General features: G+C 35.1%; 1 long non-coding RNA gene across 1 annotated transcript; it reads left to right on the forward strand.

Annotated features, from left to right (window-relative positions):
- Positions 1-2,350: 2,350 nt before the first annotated feature.
- On the forward strand, positions 2,351-13,052 carry LOC125752438 (uncharacterized). The gene is made up of 3 exons (XR_007401948.1): positions 2,351-3,477; positions 10,177-10,333; positions 12,799-13,052. It is a non-coding gene; the product is annotated as an uncharacterized LOC125752438 (long non-coding RNA).
- Positions 13,053-19,994: the final 6,942 nt, after the last annotated feature.

The following is a 19,994-nucleotide window of genomic DNA, read 5'->3' on the forward strand; positions in this document are numbered from 1 at the left end:
CTTTTGGATCCTTGGAGGAATACAGCTCTGAGGAGCCTTGGAAGGCACATAGGGCTTAAATAATTGGAAACAGAAGACAGTGCATACCTGGTTTGTGATGACGGCCTAAAAAAAGCTACAGAGCAAGGAATAAGCAGAAACAGACAGTGACTCTTTCTCTGATGCTTTAGGATGCATCCTGAACTGATGGAGTCCTGGATCCAGACTCTTTGGAATCCAGTTGTCCTTCAACTCAGCTCTAAAAGTTGCCACACCTGCAATACCACTGCTGGCTGGGCCAGAGGCAGAGATATTGTGTGCATAAATTTATACACATAAACACACACAAGGCTTAGCAAAAGGCAAGCTCTTCATAAATAATATTAATTAAAAAAAATATTAATTAATCAACAGTGATCAAAAGAGCTGTGTGATTATGTGTGTGTGTGTGTATATATATATATATATATATATATTTGCACACATGTGCAAAAGCTAATGAAGAAAATTAGTTCCCATGATCAAGGAGTGAAGAGGGAGAGGGGAAGTATTGCAATGAGAAAAGCAATAAATAAAGGCAGAGAGGTGGGTAACCTCATGCCCCTTCCTGGAAATGGTATTTCATTTGAACTGTTGTTGAAAGAGGAGTCCATCAAGGACTGAATTTGATGAAGTAAGAGCTCATGAAATACAATGTATACCATGTTCAGAAGCTTAGGTTTTAGATATCAGAGAAGCTTTAAAAGATTTTAAGGAGAGGAGCAATATAATTAGATTTAGATCTTAGTGTCTCTGGCAGTAGCCTGGTCAGTAAGGCTAAAGATCAGGACAGATTTGCACAGTATTACAACAGATTAAGCGATAGAAGATGTCACATAGATGAGGAAATAATACAAAGTAAAATCAGTAAGAATGGTCCTTTATGAGATGTGGGAAATGAAGGAAAGGGAGGGCATCTAGGATAACTACCAGGTTTATGGTGCAAGTGACTAAACAGAGATGGTTCTATTCAACAAGGCAGGAAACACAAAGGCAGGGAAAGCATTAGCCAAATTATGACCAAATTACTTGAGACAGGTTGAAATTGAGGAATCTGAGGAAGTAATGCAGTAGTCGACTTTGTAAAATGAAGCTTGAGAAAAACCTTTAGCTCAGGGGTTAGCAAACTATGCCCAGGAAGCCCAGTGTGGCCTATTACCCATTTTTGTACATCCTGTGAGCTAAGAATAGTTTTGCCATATTTAAATGGTTGAAAAATCAAAGGAAGAATAAAAGGTTGTGTCAGTTTGGAGCTGCCATTAAAAAGTACCACAGACTAGGTGGTTTAAATAACAGAAATTTATTTTCTTATAGATCCAGAGGCTAGAAGTCTGACATGTCTACAAGGCATTGGCAGGGTTGGTTTTCTCTGAGGCCTCTCAGATGGCTGTCTTCTCCCCGTGTCTTCACGTGGTCTTCCTTCTGTATTTCTCTGTCCCAATTTCCTTTTTTTTTAGAAGAGTACCAATCATAATGGATTAGGGCTCACCATAATTACCTCATTTTCATTTAATTACCTCTTTTAAAGACTCCATTTCAAAATACAGCTGCATTCTGAGGTACTAGGAGTTAGGACTTCAACATATGAATTTTTTTTGGGGGGGGGGACACAGTTCGGCTCCTAACATGTGATCAAACACATGGGGAAGTTGCATAAAATTCAGATTCCAGTGTTTTATTGGAACACGGCCATGCTCATTTGTTCCTGTTTTATCTATGGCTGCATTTGTGCTACAGCCACAAAGTTCGATAGTTGTGGCAGAGACCGTATGGTCTGCAGACTGAAAAGCCTAAATTATCTACTATTTGGCCCTTTCAGAAAAAGGTTGCTGTTCTCAACTCTAGATAAAAGATAGGTTGGTAGCCACAGGTTAGGTCTGGTAATAGGAGTGATGAGAATACTAAGGAGTGAGTTGTGTGCAAGGAAAGCACCCCTTAGGACACAAACAAGTCAAGAAGGAGGAGGAAAAGAAGCTGCCAAGATAATGGAGACAAAAATGAACAGAGCTGTCAGTGAAAAAGAGGATTTGAACTTGCATGTGTGTTTCCCAAAAGATGTAGGATGAACAGTGACAAAAAAATGCAAGGGTTCTAATGACATGGAAGCCAGCATTTCACATAGGAGGAGCTGCTAAATTAAAGCAAACACTATAAAGAGATGAAAATAATAAGCATTAAAAAATGGCTTTGGGGTTTATTAATGATCTATTTTCTTTGGAAAGATATATAGTTGGATCTATATTACTCTAGTAGTATTACTATTTTAATATTTTTATATTTATTCAATAAAGTATTCAATATATTTTAAATTACATATAACATAACATACATATTTAATTTTATAAATTAAATTTTATAAATATTTAAAAAATATATCTCTGAAGTTTTGCCTTTCCAGTGAAATGCAGAATATTCCTCAAGAAAATAATCAAGTGTCTCTATTATAAGAATTTATATTTTGAAGACACTTCTTGTGAAATTGTCTTCAAAATAATATTTCAGTTAGTAGAGTGAGAAAAGAATAATTTTAAATACATTCTGAAACTATACTGAGTGCACATTTTACAGAGCAAGATTTGCAGATATCTCTGCCTTGTCACATTTACCAGAAAAATACCAGATTTCCACTTCACTTTATGCTGAGAAAATCACTGTAGTTTGTAATATATTCCTTTAATGTTACTATCAAGTCCTTAACTATTCCTTCTTAAAACAAACCACTTTCATATAAAGAATGAATCTTACTATAAACTTCCACATTTTGTACTAGTTCATATTTTGTGCCTTGAACAAAGTTATTCAAAAGAATGTCACTGAGGAGTGTATTGCTAAAAGGGGGGGGGGGCATTTGAATAGACAACTGAGCCTTATTCATGAGCTAATGGTTTCAAGATTGTGAGTAGATCAAAATGGATGCACTCTTTGTATGCATTAATTAATGAGACCAGGGCAGAGGACCTATCCATGTTTGCTTATAAGCATCACTTGCTATCAACAAGAAATTAACTCAGGCATAGATTCAGAACACAAAAGCATGGGCATTTTAAAAAGTACTAAAGAAGGAACTGTCACTAAAATTGAATACAGTAAGGACAAATGCATGTTGAACACAGAGAATGCCTACTGGGTTTTTTTTTTTTTTTTTCAGTATAATTTTATTCCTACTAAATTCCATATGCCTCTTATATTTACTCTTGAAAATTATTTTCCTCCTTTTTTTAAAATTATTTGGTTATTATCTTTAAATTTGGGTTTTTTTCCAAAAGATTTTCAATCCTTTCTATATTTCTTGGCACATTATTTATAAATCTTCTACCCAATGTTATTTATTTTCTAGCATTTTGCTTCTTAGGAAAGAAAAATATATTTGAAGGAAAAGACAGATAATATTCCAGAGATTTTTATTCCAGAAAAGACAGATTTCTATTCCAGAAAACACAGAGAATACGTCCATCTGAAGTAAGTACTTTGATGTACGTTCTAATATTTGTATTGGGCTGGATTTCTAATTACTCTATCATTTCAGGAGCAATGTAACAGAGTGGTCTGCACATGAAAAAAGTATTTCCATTTGGAAGACCCAGTGCTCTATTTAGAAAAGGCTCCTGCATATTAAAGTACTAGAAATAGATTTGTGATTAGATTATTTAAATAAATAAATGCAAATGATAATGTGCTTGGTGTTTGTAGCTAACATAAGAGCATAATTATGATTGCCAAGATAAACACTTCTTCAGCCATATTCTTGTTGTACTTAATGACTCTCTCTCCTTCATAGAAAAATACTTGATTTCAAAGAGTAAAAATTTCTTTTCAAAGAAAAAATTCTAGATTTTTCTGTCAAATCACAATAAATTTCCTATTTAATGTCAACACTAACTTTACCTTGTAGACCCGCTTTAGGTCTAATCTAACGGATCAGTTCTTTAAAATGTATTCTTAAAGAAAACTATTTCCTAGAACCTGAGATCATCATCTCTTTGGTCCTGGACAATTTTGTTAAATGGATACAATGTTGATACAACTTTTAGTTGCATTTTACTTTCAGGGGGAAAATTACTCCTGGCTGTAGAGAGACCAAAAAAAATATATATATATATACGTGGTTAAAATATTCTTAATACTGCCCTCTCACTCATTTAATTATTTAGGTGTTTTGATTTTTGAAACCCTATACTTTGTTTTTCTTAGAATGTGGGTATGGATATTGAATCCAGCATATACACTAAGATCACCAAAAGGAAAGCAAACATTTTATAAGAACATAGTGATTCTTCATCCAACCAAAATTCACACACGGGGTCCTCAGTTTAGAAAAACTATGGGATAGTCAAGGCTGAACTCAAACTTCACTGTGGGAAGCGACTGCTAATCTCTATCAATTTGTATTCCTGATTCATTAAGCAGAGGGGAGAATTTAAGCCTAACTTTTGCTCAAAGTGCAGAGGCAAGAACAGCTGCAGTCTTCAGCCTGCTTTCCAGTTCATCAAGAGTTAAGTCCAGAAACACTGGAAAATGACTGAGCAGTCTTACTTTTTAACAAGTATCTTTACTATTTGCCAGAGTTTTTCAGAAATAAAACTTGCTGGTTTTTGCATGTATCACTCATTTCTTTCCATATTCTTTTTGTGAAAGTCATAAACAATCTAGAATTCAACCAAGTCTTGTGAGTTATATATTTTTGGTTGATTTGTTTGCATGCCCGTTCTCCAGCCATACCATATCCCTCAACACTCCACACACACGTGCTACACTTAGACTTCCAGGTAGCCAAGCAGAAAAAAAAACCCAGTCTCAGAAACTTGTTTCCTAAGTTAGGCAATATTTTCAACTTCCTTAAAGATGTTTTCTTTCATCGCTTCTTGATGAAAATACCATATGTCCCCATGGTTCACATAATAGAAAATGTAATCATATACATCTGGGCAAGGTGAAGAATGCCAAGGCTGACCCAGGAGCCAAATTATGTTACCTTAATCTTCCACACTTAGTTCAGGAAAAAAAAGTTAAAACTTAAAATAATAGGGTCTAGAAGCACTAAAATGACTCTATTTCATAGAATTTGGAATTGTAATTTTAAAACCTTTTACAGTTTTTAGAAAGCTACCAATTAAGCTGCTAAAATTCAGAGGGTTTTTGCTTCAATATAATCCTCCCCCCAATATTTAATTTTCATTTGAGCAGTCAAGAAATATACACAGGACCTGGACAAATTATGAGGCTTGTCTTTTTTTTTTTTTTTTCCATTTACAGCCTCCACACTTTACCTCTTCCCAACCCTATCCTTTGGCCTATTCCCTACATTCTTTTTTGCTGTTGATAATTTTTCCCTTTTGATATAATTACATAATAACTGAGTCTCCTAAAATTCTAAAGGCATTGCCACACAATACTAAATATAAAGGACTTGACAGGCTGTGAACTAAGCTATTTGTCTCCCTAAGTACACTCAGGTTATCGCCTTTATCTCTAAAATCAAGTTTCTGTCTGTATTGGTTATTGGATCACAGGAGAATGGATTTGGATGGATTTGGAAGGTGTGTTTGGGATAGTACAAACAAAATTCATCATGGAGTATTATGGCCAGTGGTAGTGATAAAGAGCATCTCAGAGAGAAGGCAGTCATCCACGGTGACAGTTGAAAGCAGGGCCCTTAGGGCTGCTATGCAAAAAAGAAAACAACATTGATTTCAAAGGTGAACCCCAAGAAACAGGGGCTGACTTGCAACTGGGTTGCTTCTCTTGTGGACATTCCCATAGGTGAGCAGTAACAGAGACTTTTATATTTAAAGATAGTTTTTGATCCTTCAAGATATTTTGAAGTGGTATATGAACAGCTGGTATATGATAATACTATAACTTTATTTTCTAAAAAAGTTATTTATACTTTAATTTCTTAAAAAAAACTATGTTAACATGGTTTATTTTGCTATGTATAGTAAATTGAAAGAAATAATTAAAATGTGGTCCTTGACTTCAAATAGCTAGCTGACAGTCTTATGAGGTAGAGGACTATATTTGCCTCCTGTAATGCACGATGGAGAAGAGGTTTAGACAGTGTACTGTGTCAACATTGAGCAAAGTTTACTAGTCTTGACTGGGCATATAGAAAGGCTTTATTAAGGTATCTGCTTTCATATATGAAATACTTCAATTTTAACTTTAAAAATGTTTTACAAAGCAGCCATTCATGCTACTAGTAGTTTGAAAAATTTTTGGCAACACCAGACAACAGAAAAAATCTGAAATATATACCTTCAAATTCATTTTGTTTGGACTAAAACATTAATCAATGAAGTTTTACACAGAGGCAATGTGATTTTACTATTTTTTGTGTCTTACTCCCATTTTTCATCTCCTCTCCTTTTTAATCTTTTCCAAAGCCATCTAGGCTCCTCTTCCCACAATTCCTTTGCACTTGGTCACCATCTCCCAAACTAAAGGAAAGGGCAGGACTCTCCAGGACTTTTCTCCGGGAAGAAAGTGGTTACAATGGTACTTAGGGGTCGAGAACTACCCAAAAAGGTGACTTTGGATCAGACAATGAAAAGACCCTGTCTGTCATATGCAGAGGTGTGAATCTGACTTTACTCTGTAGGTGTTTCAGTGAAGGACTTTAAGCAAGACATTGATAAGACCAGATCTGCATTTCAGAAATATGATTGCAACAGCATAGAGATAGGAGAATAATTTCACAAACAAAGAGATAAAGGTCTGGAGGGCAGTTATAGAATGATTTCATTATTGCCTTTTGGCATTGAAGAAGCTGTATTAGTTTGCTGGAGCTGCTGTAAGAGAGTACCACAAACTGAGTGGCTTAAACAACAGAAATTTATTGTCTCAAAGTTCTGAAGACTAGAAGTCTGAAATCAAATTGTTCTCAGGGCCAGTTCCTTTTTAGGGTAATGAGGGAAAGATCTGATCCAGGCCTCTGTCCTGTTTTTATGTTCACATAGTTTTCTGTATGTCTATATTTGAGTTTTCCCTCCTAAAATCATCCATCGTATTTGATTAGGGTCTACCCTAAAGACCTCATTTTAACTTGATTATCTCTGTAAAGACTCTATCTCTATGAAGGTCATATTCTGAGGTATTAGGGCTTAGGACTTCAATATAAGAATTTTGAGGGGATACAGTTCAATCCATGACAGAGACCAACAGACAAGGAGTAAATAATTTGTTTGAAATCGTAGGGTTAGTCAGGATTAAAATCTAGATCTGTTAACTCCTAGTCCAGCATTCTGTCTACTACACTGGAGGTGATGCAAGAAAGCACTCCATTGCCAGCCATCATTGTGGTTTCAATAAGGTAACTTCTAAAGTGCTTATATTGCCCATAAAGAATCAGTTATTCGCAAAGGAATTGACTAATGTCTTGAAAAAATTTTAAATTAGAGTCCTGATTTTAGCAACCAAATTGATTTTTTAATAGAATTCAGAAAGCAGAGTTACTCTTCTTAAAGCAAACATCATTAGGTAATTCAAAGTACTACACCCAAGCCCTCACTCACGCAGCATTATTTAGCATCATCCAGTTGATGCTTTCAAACAAATCCCAGAAGCACAGTTTGTGAAAAAATTAGATGGGATAGCTTGTTTTTACTGGTTAAAACTAAACTTTTTTTTCTTTTATATGAAATAAGAAGATAGCATTTTTTTTTTGTTTTCATAATAATGTTATAAAGCTTACAGCATAGTATTTAAAACAAACAAGGACAAAGGACTAAGTTGAGATAATATGGAGCCTAAGCTTGGGAAAAAATCTCAAATTCTTTCCCTGATGTCATATGTCAGCTCATATGATGTTTATATAGGATTTATGTGGGTGGTGCTCAGATGTTGTAGTCATTCAACAGATAGTTGCAACCAGAGATAATTCAAATTATTCATTATAATAAATCATTGCACCAGCAAATGGAAATTTGTTTAACACTACTAAAAAGACTTCATTTGTTGAAGAAATAGAACAGTTTTATCAATTGTTAGAATTTTTCTATGCCACATCATTTTTTTTGCCACATCATTTATTCTTTTTTTATATAAGAGAAAATGTATAATAACAATTAATTGGTATGAGGCTACACACAGATAAATATCCCTCAAAGATCTTGGAAATAAGTGAACTTGTCCATGGAAAAGCAAATAGTAAAAGCAACAAGAAATGAATTAGTAAAGAGATAAGCAGTCACTGGAAAGAGACAGGATGACTGACAGGCCACACAATCAGGCTTAACTCCAGTCCAGTTATACACACAAACACATTGCACGCACACACACATTCAAAGGAACTATGACTATCAGGAAAGCAATTGATCAGTGTAGAAATGGAAAGTCATATAGGCTGCTGTTAAACATTCTGTATGGTAGAGAAAACTCACATCTTAGCCATCGGGTATTTCCAATCCGAATGTCAAGGCTGTTCCCCCAGTGGAGATGAATGGAGGTGATGATAGCTGATGGACTTTATTGATTTCTGGTGCCATTGGCAGACCCCTTACTTTTTGAGAGGGGTGTGTTAAGCCACCTTAGAATGCGGCGATTCCATATTTGATTCACTTAACTCCTTTCATTCAGATTCTACTCTGAAGTAGCATCTTCCTGATTGATTTAGTTTTACCTACAGAGCTTGACTATAGAAAGAGAACACAATACTAGAATACAGTCTAGTACCATATGATAGTCCCTCTTCTAATTGAAAATTAGTACTTCGACAGCCTGGTATCAGTCCGTCAAACTTTTATGCATCCTAGTTAGCCTAAAGAATTCTCTTAAGTCTATCTTTAGGATAATATTTGACCTTCAGAGAAAATAGACAACTTAATTTGGACTTTATCCAGTTCTGTCTGGCTCTAGGAGGATTCCCCTTAGATGACACCATTATCACTTTCTGTTTTTTCCCTATTCATTTCTACTTTGAGCAGTAAGAAAATGTTCCCACCATTATACTTCTATGAAGTTTTTTCTTCCTCTATTCTTAAGCAAAAGAAACATGTCTAATTGGCCTAATGTCAACCATATACATTATCTAAGTCAAAAGTCATTCTCTTTAAAACACACACAAATTGTTACTTTTAAGAATTTAAAAGATTTCACTCAATTAACACTGGATCAGTTTCATCGTAGAACTAATATTGTACCCTATGAGAAATACAATTTGCATTCCATTAGTTCATATTCTTAAAATGCTTCAAATGGAAATGTCTTTGAGTGTTAAGTATTTTAGCCTCCTGAAGGCTTGTTATTTATCATTAATGCTTCATCAAGAAAGGACCTTTTTTTTATAACCTAGTTTTAGAATTCCATCAGTAAGTACAAAGCTTCACAATAGGTCCTTGAACCTCCATTCTCAATAATAAGTAACATTTATCTCTGTGTTTTATACACATTATATGGAATTAGAGCCCCCTGCAGAGACATTAGATTAGGAATTATAAAACCAATGTGGCATGCAGTCATTGTCCTGATATTTTCAAACCATCAACAAAGAATGGAAAAAGGGGCATCTGGGCCCTGACCTACCATGTGGGACCATATTATGCAGCAGGATATCTCTATGAGAGTCACTAACTAGACTGCCTGTGTAAAGCTAGATAAGGGGTAAGCTTAATGCTGAGAAACTCTATAAATAATTATGCAGTTCACCAAGCAAGGTAACACTGCACCCTGCAGGGTCTGAATCAGATGACTCAGTATGTGAAGAAAAATATTTGTATTTAACTGGAATTTAATTTAGTTTCACATCCTCACTATAGGTTAATCTTCCTTAAAAGTAGGTCACTAAATTGGTAGTGTTTTGAAGTGTTAATTTCTTTTGCCATGTCTGTCATGTCTAGAGACCAACTTTTGTAGTTTATAATGTAAATCCACACTGATCCAGACTAATTTGAGGGGTTAATTCCATGGTGATCAATGAAATGGCTAAAATGAAGACTACTGTTTAACTGTTAACAAGAGGATTTCAAGTAAAGGTCCTTCAAAACCTAATTTAATGAGAAGGGATTCATATGTGATTAGCTCCATCATTCTTAAATATGTGTTAATAACTGTCTCTAAATAAATATTTTCTGAAGTTAAATATATATCTATATTTAATATCTATAATATATATATATACCTTCCTTCTTAATTTGTTTTATGAAAAAGAATTTTTCCTTATAGATAATTTCCAAGAAATCTTCAGATCAGCCTGGATCCAATTTTCTTAACTCATGAATGGTTTTTGAGCACACAGTGGATGGTGGGCATTTATATTATGTCTCCTTACAAGCAGACATTGTCACACAAAATCAGCGACAGCTTCTTGCAGCCTTGAAAGGTACATCAATTTTTGCATCCATCAGAAGAGCAATCTTCATCATTATTTTTATCGTTACCTTATTAATTTCTCTCCATTACTCCTAGTAATCTCTATTTATAGAGACAGGTAATGCTATGATAAGTTCTGTTGGTTAGTAGAGATGTTTCTAATCCAACTGACAAACGTCCTCTGAAACACTTGAGCTCTTAAATTAACCTGGTAAGTCATGCTTCATAAGAGCCAGTAAATATCCCAGTTCATTTTGGCAATCCAAGGAGATTTTTTATAATCTGGAAAAGGTTAAGAGATGCAGCTCAGGTTCCTAGGACAGTATTTGACATACACTGACCTTACCTGAGGAAAAGCTATTCTTCCTAGAATCTCAAGGCAAATTTATGATTCATTCTGTACCATTAGGTTGTGTACAGATAGTACAAAAAAAGGTGTTGGGAAGAGAGAACTAGTATTTATTGAACAGTTGTTTTAACTGTTCAAGAGCTATAATAGCCAGCAAATGATGGAGTTGTACACAGGTAGACTTATTTCATTCTCACAAAAATTCTACAAGGTAAAGAGGGTCAACCTACCAAATTCATTCAATAAGTAAACATATATGGATGATAACACACTATTGTATAATGAAATTTGCTATGAGAATAGACCTTAACTGTTCTCATACACAAAAAGAGAGAACTGTGTGAGATGATGGACGTGTTAATTAACCAAATGGTAGAGGGGAATCCTTTCACATTGTATATGTATATCAGATCAGCATGATGCACACCTTAAATATTTTATAATTTTATTTATTCACTATACCTCAATGAAGCTGAGATTTTAAAAAGAAAGGAAGAAAAACCTCAGAGATAATAATCAACTTGGCTGTAAGACAAGAGAGATTTGAGTCAGGCTCTTTATACTATGTAGGCTCCAACATAGTGGACTACATAAAAATAATTTTTCATTTGGTGTATCAAGACACACATAAATAGACATATACACACAACCTTGACAGCAAAATAAAAAGACAAGTGACAAACTAGGACAAAAATTATTTGTGATTTATGTCACAAAGAATATCCTTAATATACAAAAGGCTTCTGAAAATAAAGAAGAAAATAATCAACAACACACTGGAAAAGTAGAGAAGAGATATGAATAGTAAGATCACAAAAAAAAAGAAATCAAGGCGTGTGGCTCTCAAATATATGAAAAGGTGCTCAATATCACACATAATAAGTTAAAATCCACTGAGATACAGTTTCACATCTAATAGATTGGTAAAATTCAAAATTTTGTTATTATTTTCTAGTGATTCAAAATCCAGATTCCAATGGACATAAAGCCTATTTTCATAAACATTTAAATTTACAGGAAAAAAGAGAGATGGAAAGGAAAGCTTCGGAGTAAAAGTTTGAAAGACATTAAAAATATTTGAGGGATCCCTGGGTGGCGCAGTGGTTTGGCGCCTGCCTTTGGCCCAGGGCGCGATCCTGGAGACCCGGGATCGAATCCCACGTCGGGCTCCCAGTGCATGGAGCCTGCTTCTCCCTCTGCCTGTGTCTCTGCCTCTCTCTCTCTCTCTCTCTCTCTGTGTGTGTGTGTGTGACTATCATAAATAAAAAAAAAATTAAAAATATTTGAGACAATTAGGAAAATTTGAACACTAGGTAGATAATTATACCAGTAATTTAATAATGTAATAATAAAATAAAATAAATTATTGTTAAAATTTTTGTGTGATAATGCTGTGGTGAGATTTTCTTTCTTAAGTCCTTATATTTTAAAGAAATACACTGAAACATTTATGAATAAAATTATATTTGGCATTTGCTTCAAAATAGGTCAGGGCAGGCAGGCAGTGGAGTTTATAAACCAAAATCAACTATGAGTTGATTGTTATTTAAGTCAGGTGATAATTCTATGAATATCTACCTTTTTATGTTATTGAAATTTTCCATGATAAAAAGTTTTCAGAGTGTCAAAGCAATATATGTTAAAAATATAATTGTTCCTCTGAAACTCATTTGATGAAAGGACATATCAAAATATTTTTAATTGTGATTAAAAAATGACGATGTCTCTATCAAACTCTGAAATTCTGAGTACAAAGACAAGGTTTCTTTATTCAGGATTGCATACCAGACAGCTTCTAGTTCAAGATGAAATTCCTTGTGTTTCACGTCCCCTAGCCATTTTCCTTCATTGAGATGCTCTCCCTAGGTCCTCTCTTCTTGTATACTGAGTGCTTCTCCTTCCTTACTCTGTTTACCTTACTCTGGGCCCTTCTCCTACCTCTTCTCTCTGGAAGCATCCTAGGAAACTAAAAAGTTGTTAATGCACAATAATTAAATTCTCTCTCTTTTTCTCTCCTTATTAATTGAGGGACTGCTGTGATAATCATCTTTATCCACACGGAGTGACTGTGAAATTATTTCTTTATTTTTAAAAAAAATTTTTTTTTGATTTTTTATTTATGATAGTCACACAGAGAGAGGAGAGAGAGAGAGGCAGAGACACAGGCGGAGGGAGAAGCAGGCTCCATGCACCGGGAGCCCGACGTGGGATTCGATCCCAGGACTCCAGGATCGCGCCCTGGGCCAAAGGCAGGCGCTAAACCGCGGTGCCACCCAGGGATCCCTGAAATTATTTCTTTAAAGGAAATCTTTCCCCACATTTACATCACACTCTGCGCTATAACTGTATTGCTGTATGTATTAAATGTATATTCTCAAAATCTTGGTATTTTGATATAGTAATTGACCTATAGCACTCGTATTTCAGAGTATCAGTTTGTTAGGAATGAATTATATTGTTGTTATTTAGATTTTTTAATTTATAAAGACTCATTTTGTTTACTGTTAAAATATGTATTATATTATTACTGAAAAATATGTATTATATATTAAATATATATATTAGTTAAATATATATTATATATTTGATGTATACTTGATGTATGTCATCAAGCAATTATCTTTAAGTAGTTATGAATTATAAAGTCATCACATAACATGTAATAAACTTATCTTCTATGCTTTAATTTTTAAAAACTCACTTTATATTATTCTCCCAATTTTATTTCCTCTTCTTCCAAAATGTAATGTATTGAGATAACTACACAAGTTTCAACTTACTAGAAAACTCTTGTATGATTTTAAAGTTAACTTTAATTATCTGTAGCAATTTTGGGACTGTGCAGAATTATTCATAACTGCCATATCAAAAGTCATCCTTATTATTTCAACAGAAATTTATGGAGTTCCAGGCAATGTGTTAGTTCCTGACAGTAAAGAGGCATCAGTTCTTTCCCCCTTTCCCTGAGTATCTCCACCAGAGTCCCATCTCTCTCCCAGGGTGTTTAGCTACTGCAACTCCCACTTCCCCTGCAGCTTCTATAGTTCAGATCAAGAAGGTGCCGTTGATTCTTTTCTATGTTTATTTAGCGCATGAAACCTTTTACTCTTTTAGAATTCATGCATCTCAGAAGTATAGCATATATTTCTGGGGAGCTATTCACTTGTTTTAGACTTGGGCAACTTTTTTTTTTTTTTTTTTTTTGATATTGCTTCTGGAAACAAAAGTAAAATGTGTTTAAGGGAAGATCCTGAGGCCCAAATGCAAATGTATACATTAAACTATTGCTTGGTCTAAATGCAGGCAAGTGGCATCCTCGGAAAGGCTAACTATAGACAGGACAGCCATTTTTAGAAGAGGCTAGAAACAGCATCCTAACTTTTAGGAATGGCCAAAAATGCATTTGCTTCCATGATGTCATGTGTCCAATATTAGGTCACCTGATAAGTGTTGGGATACATTTTTGCTGCAGTACAAGAAGTTTCATCATATGCACCTTAGCTGATTAGTTATCAAATTCACTAGTGTAATTGAATGTGAAATGGGAAAACAAACCTAATTCCTTTTTCCTAGAAGCAAGTTCTTTTTGAGAAATAGCACACCATTAAGCTAGTTGGTTTGGAAAAGACTCCGTAACTTTTTATTTGAGCCCTCCCAAAGACAATAGCGACATTATTCCCCCATGGTTTAGGTTCTTTCCTAGTTCCTCTTACTCTGAAATTTCTGATTTAATGCAAAAGCTATGTCACACATTTTAGTCCTGAGGGAAATTACTGTGACCTGTTTTTTTTTTTTTTCACTTTCTTCAGGGAGTTTATTTTTCTCCACTTTCCCCTTCCCCCAGTTGTTGGCTATTTCTTACCAGCTACACTCCTCTAAATCCTTGTTCTGGCAGGGCATGCCAGCTGTCTACTGAGGATGCATCTAATCTTGGCCCCTGTCTGTCATTTGGCCTTTTTAAAATGGTCCCAGTTAAACATGTTGTGTAATAAAAATAAATAGGTTTGCCTCCCTGAGTGCTATGACTCACCCTCATTAAAGCCACTGCTGCCTTAAACGACACTGATTTTACCTTTCTCTTCAGAGTAGAAAAGCTAACACATGTGTACTTTTTAACAGAATTAGGTACAGAAGATTCTCGTGTTTTAGTTAATCCACATTTATGGATCACATACTATATACATGGAGCAGGAACATGCAAAAAAAAATTACATAAGGGGGAAAAAATCCACCAACTATTTCATCCCAGTGTATTTAGATTTAATATCAACAACCTGAAATCCACAAATCTTTCAGGAGTTGGTATCTCAGGAATTCCTTCAGCTGTGCATTTTTGGCTTTCACAATCCTGAACAGAATATAAATTTTAGTTGCCTTTGCTCTTTCCTGTGGTCACATTCTCCTCCTGCCCCACCTGCATGCCTCTCACAGCTTCTGCTACTTCTCTGACAAAAAGTCCTAGGTTCTGGATACACTTCTGCAAATTCCCCCACCTTATGTCCAGATTTCTGTAAATAATATATGCATTATGCTTCTTTTAAATTATAAATTATTAATAATAGCTAGAAAGTATTAAACAGCTATCTCTATTGTTTTGTTCAGAACCTGAGTAATTGATTTGTAAAAGAATGAACGTGAATCTGAGAGAGAAAAGTTCTATTAGGAATTTGACCATTTGTTTTATGTATTCCTATGATATGTTATATAGTTCATCCTAGTAAATTTTCAGATATATTATTTGTATGTTATACACGGAAGAGCCACAAAAAAAAAAAAGAAAAACAAATGCTATATTGATAAAAGTTATACTAATTAAGACACAGGTGGAACTTCTCTTTGAAGAAGCAGCTTTGAAAAATATTCATTATATTGGGGACACCTGGGTGGCTCAGTGGTTGTGCACCTCCCTTCAGCCCAGGGCTTGATCCTGGGATCCAGTCCCACATCGGGCTCCCTGCAGGGAGCTTGCTTGTCCCTCTGCCTGTGTCTCTGCCTCTCTCTGTGTCTCTCATGAATAAATAAATAAAATCTTTTAAAAATAATAAATAAATAAAAATATTCATTATAAGCAAAATCAAACTTTTAGTAGTTTTTTTCCTAGTATTCAAGGACGTATTTCTATCTTAAAACCATGAATCGCTGGGTCTATATGGGCAAATCATTTGTGTAAGTAGTATGCAGTAATCCCAGACAGTCATCTGCCAGTCATTACACATCAAGGCCATTTGATATAGACAGTCAGTCCTTTCTAAAAGGAGAGCAGAGAGGCTGATTAAAGTTTGCATCAATGGCCAAGTTCACACACTTAGAGGGCAAAATTATAGAGCTTTACATATGTGCATCAGAGAATAAATAAATAAATAAATGAAATCCTAAATTTTAGCTTTACATGTTAAAAGTTAGGATTCTTTAACAGAAACTTTCTCTGTGGGTCAGTGATTCTCTGGTACATTTTTTTTTTTTTTTTGGCTCTTAAAGCACTGTTTCTTTAAAATAGAAAATTAAAACATAATTCAAAATAGAAGGTTAAAATTCAAGGTGAGAGGCACATGGGTGGCTCAGTCAGTTAAGTGCCTGCCTTCTGCTCAGGTCATGATCCTGGGGTCCTGGGATGGAGCCCAGCATCCCATCAGGCTTCCAGCTCAGGGGGGAATCTGCTTCTCCTTCTGCCCCTCCTCCTTCTCATGCTCTAAAAAGCTCTCTCTCTCTCTCTAAAATAAATAAATAAGGGGCCCCTGGGTCATTCAGTGGTTGAGCATCTGCCTTTGGCTCAGGTTCTGATCCCAGGATCCTGGGATCGAGTCCGGCGTCAGGCTCCTCACAGGGAGCCTGCTTCTCCCTTGGCTTATGTCTCTGTGCCTCTCATGAATAAATAAATAAAATCTTTAAAAATAAATAAATAAATACAATCTTTTTTTTTTTTAATAAATACAATCTTTAAAAAAATAAAAATAAAATAAGATTCAAGTGAGCTATTATCACCTATTTTGCATAAAAATAGTTATCTCACCAGGAAGAGAGTTGATCCTGACTCTAAGTAGTTTCTCAAACCGTTTCCCCAGGATCTCTGGAAAACTTAAAAGGAGATAGGACAGACAATCTCAAAGTCGAAATTTCCACAATAATATTTCAAGTTTGTGTTTTTATCTTGATGACAATCTTTTGTTATCAAAAATTACCAGTTATAAACTTCTTTTTTGTGTATACATTTTAAATAAAAAGATGTTTCCATAGGTTTGGAGGTCTGCAAGAAGTTTATTTTCTTACCATGATACAAGTTTGATACTTGCCTTTGTAAAGGAAATGAACACATTGGTTCCTATTATGTTAAAGGACAACAGAAACTGAATGAGAACAAAGGCACAGGACAAGAACTATCAAAGGAAAATTGCACTAGAAAAAGTTAAGCTACGAAGGTTGTATTTAAGGCTATTATAAGGTATTGTAAGGGATCCCTATTGACAGGGATCATGACTCTTGCAATAAAGTAGCGAAATAGGACTCAGTTTAGGGGGAACTAGAGGGGAGCATTATCAGGCACTGGAGTGGGCTAGTGGGAAATCTTTTTTCTTTTTTTTAAGTCTGGACAGAAGAAAGAGTAACAGGAAAGTCCTTTGAGCAGATTTTAGAATGAAGTAAGGAAACAAGTCATGCTAATATGTGAAGAAGAGCATTTCAAGCTGAGACAATAGCAAATGCAAAGGTCCTGCGACAGGAGCATATTTGGCATGTGTCAAAACATTGAGAGGGCCAGTGTAACCGGAACAGAGGGAGGAATAAGAAGACTAGAAGGAAATGAACTAAGAAAGCTAGCCAGTGGCCAAATCATATAAAATCTTGTAAAAATAATGGTAAGGACTCTGGATTTTGTTCTAAGCATGATAGAATGCCAATAGATTTCAAACAGGAAATCAATATGATACCATTTTATTTAAAGGATTTATTCTGGACTTGGGGATAGGGCTGGTGCATTAGATAGGGAAAGATGTCTGGCAATAGAAGAGTCTGAGTTTCCTCTGGAAAGACACATAAGAGTTAGCTAGGTAAATAAATTCAACTGGGTTTTAAGGAGTAGGGAATGGTATAGAAAATTGCACAAGGAGCAGCATGTGTAAAGTAGTTTGGGGATAAGGAGTGATGATAGTATCTTAACTGGGCTACTTTACCCAGCACTGTGAGCTTTCAAAGGGTGGCAAAAATGTCTGAGACCTAAAATAACTTTTTTTTTCTTTGGTTCTGTAATATAAAAAGGGAGAAATTTTAAATTAAATCAATCATGAATTAATTATTGGAAAATATAGTTAAAAAATAGAATACACACTCTACAAAAGTAGGAACTTATCTATTTTGTTGACTGAAGTATTTCAGAACTTAAAATAACTTAAAATGTAGATTTCCAAAAGGAATTATTTCCAGGGCCTGTGAGTTGTCTTTAAAAGAGTCTGTGTCCTGGAAACCAGCAAGTAGCTGGAGTGTATTGCATGAGCTGATGGAATGAATAGTAAGAAACCAATCTAGAGGCATCAGCAGGAGCCAGGCTGTGGAGGGCTTTGTAGTGCCATCATGAGAAGCATCAAATTCATCCTGGAGGGAATATGGAGCCATTAAAAAAATATTAGGAATGGAAGCCAGAGTCACATGTGAAAACAGGCACTCTGGTTTTCCCTCTGACAATGGATTTGATTGAGATAAGACTGTAGTAATTGACTGGAGACAAGGTAAGAAGGTGGTTGTCTCAATCTGAGGGTAAATGAAGATAGATTGACCTATAAGGTCATGCCCCTGGGAATAGGGAATAGGGAATAGTTCCTGAGAAAGGAACTGACTTAAGTCTATTAAGGAGATAATATTAGTAGGAGTTGGTAACTAGTTGTAGAACTAGAGAGATGGGAGCATTATGAATGGTTCTTAGGTAATAGCTGAGGCATTAGATGGATGGTAGTGCCTTTCCCAGAGAGGAGGAGTAATGAAGGAAATGTGTATTGAATTAATTGATTGATTGATTGATTAATGAAGAGAAGTTTCTAGTCCTTCTCCAAAATTTACCATCAATTATACCTTGGGTAAATTACTCAAATATCATTTCCTTCCTTTGTAAAACATGGGCAGTTGTAATCTATTCAGCCTGCCTCACAGAGTTGGTTTGAAGAACAAATATAATAATATATTTTCTAATTTTGAAAAGATTTACACTTTATATAAAATATTACATAAGATATAAGGCATATTTTAAACAGGCACCTTCTTGAACTCAAAAATATTACAAAAGTTATAAAGCATATTTTAAAAAGGGATCTTCCTGGGGATCCCTGGGTGGCGCAGCAGTTTGGCGCCTGCCTTTGGCCCAGGGCGCGATCCTGGAGACCCGGGATCGAATCCCACGTCGGGCTCCCGGTGCATGGAGCCTGCTTCTCCCTCTGCCTGTGTCTCTGCCTCTCTCTCTGTCTCTCTGTGTGTGACTATCATAAATTAATAAAAATAGAAAGGGATCTTCCTGAACTCACCATAAACATATTTTTAAAAGAATATTACAAATACTGAAAAGTCAGTGTGCTTCCCTCCATCTTATCTCTAGCAGTAATCACTTTCATTCATTTTATGTTTAACATTTTGTTACTCAAAAAATAATTTTCTTTATATATGCATATACCTCCAAACAGAATATCACAAAATTTTCCTTGTTTGTGAACTTTATGCAAGTGGTATCATATAGCCTGATGCCCCTTGATTTTATCCCTTCAGTATTATGCTTTCATCATAATTATAGAAAAATTGTGTATAAAAACAAACAAACAAACAAACAAAACTAGAAACAACCCAAATGGGGGCACCTGGGTGGCTCAGTGGTTGAGTGTCTATCCAGTCCCACATCGGGCTCCCTGCAAGGAGCCTGCTTCTCCCTCTGCCTGTGTTCCTGCCTCTCTCTCTCTCTGTGTCTCTCATGAATGAATAAATAAAATCTTTAAAAAAAAAAACCAAATGTCTACCCACAAAGTGATAAAATTGTGATATATTCTTCCAATGGAATATTATATAAAAGGAAAAATTATAGCTAGAGTAATAGAGAATATGTATTATTACTTTAAGAAATTGCAAGAAGGTATGCAAATAAAATAAATAATGCTTTTATGAATTTTATGTAGTTAAAAATAAATAAGTTCCTGAGGAAAGTCTATCTTATTAAAACAGCACATGATAAGAATTTAAACAACACTTGCTAATAATTTAGCAGTTAAAAACCAAGATGGAGATTCTTCATTGAGAGGAGTCCTAGACTGCTTTCCTTTTGAGCTTTTCCTTTTGCTTTTATGTTTTCCTACTT

This window comes from Canis lupus, chromosome 14 (assembly GCF_003254725.2).
Source record: "Canis lupus dingo isolate Sandy chromosome 14, ASM325472v2, whole genome shotgun sequence".
NCBI lineage: Eukaryota > Metazoa > Chordata > Mammalia > Carnivora > Canidae > Canis > Canis lupus.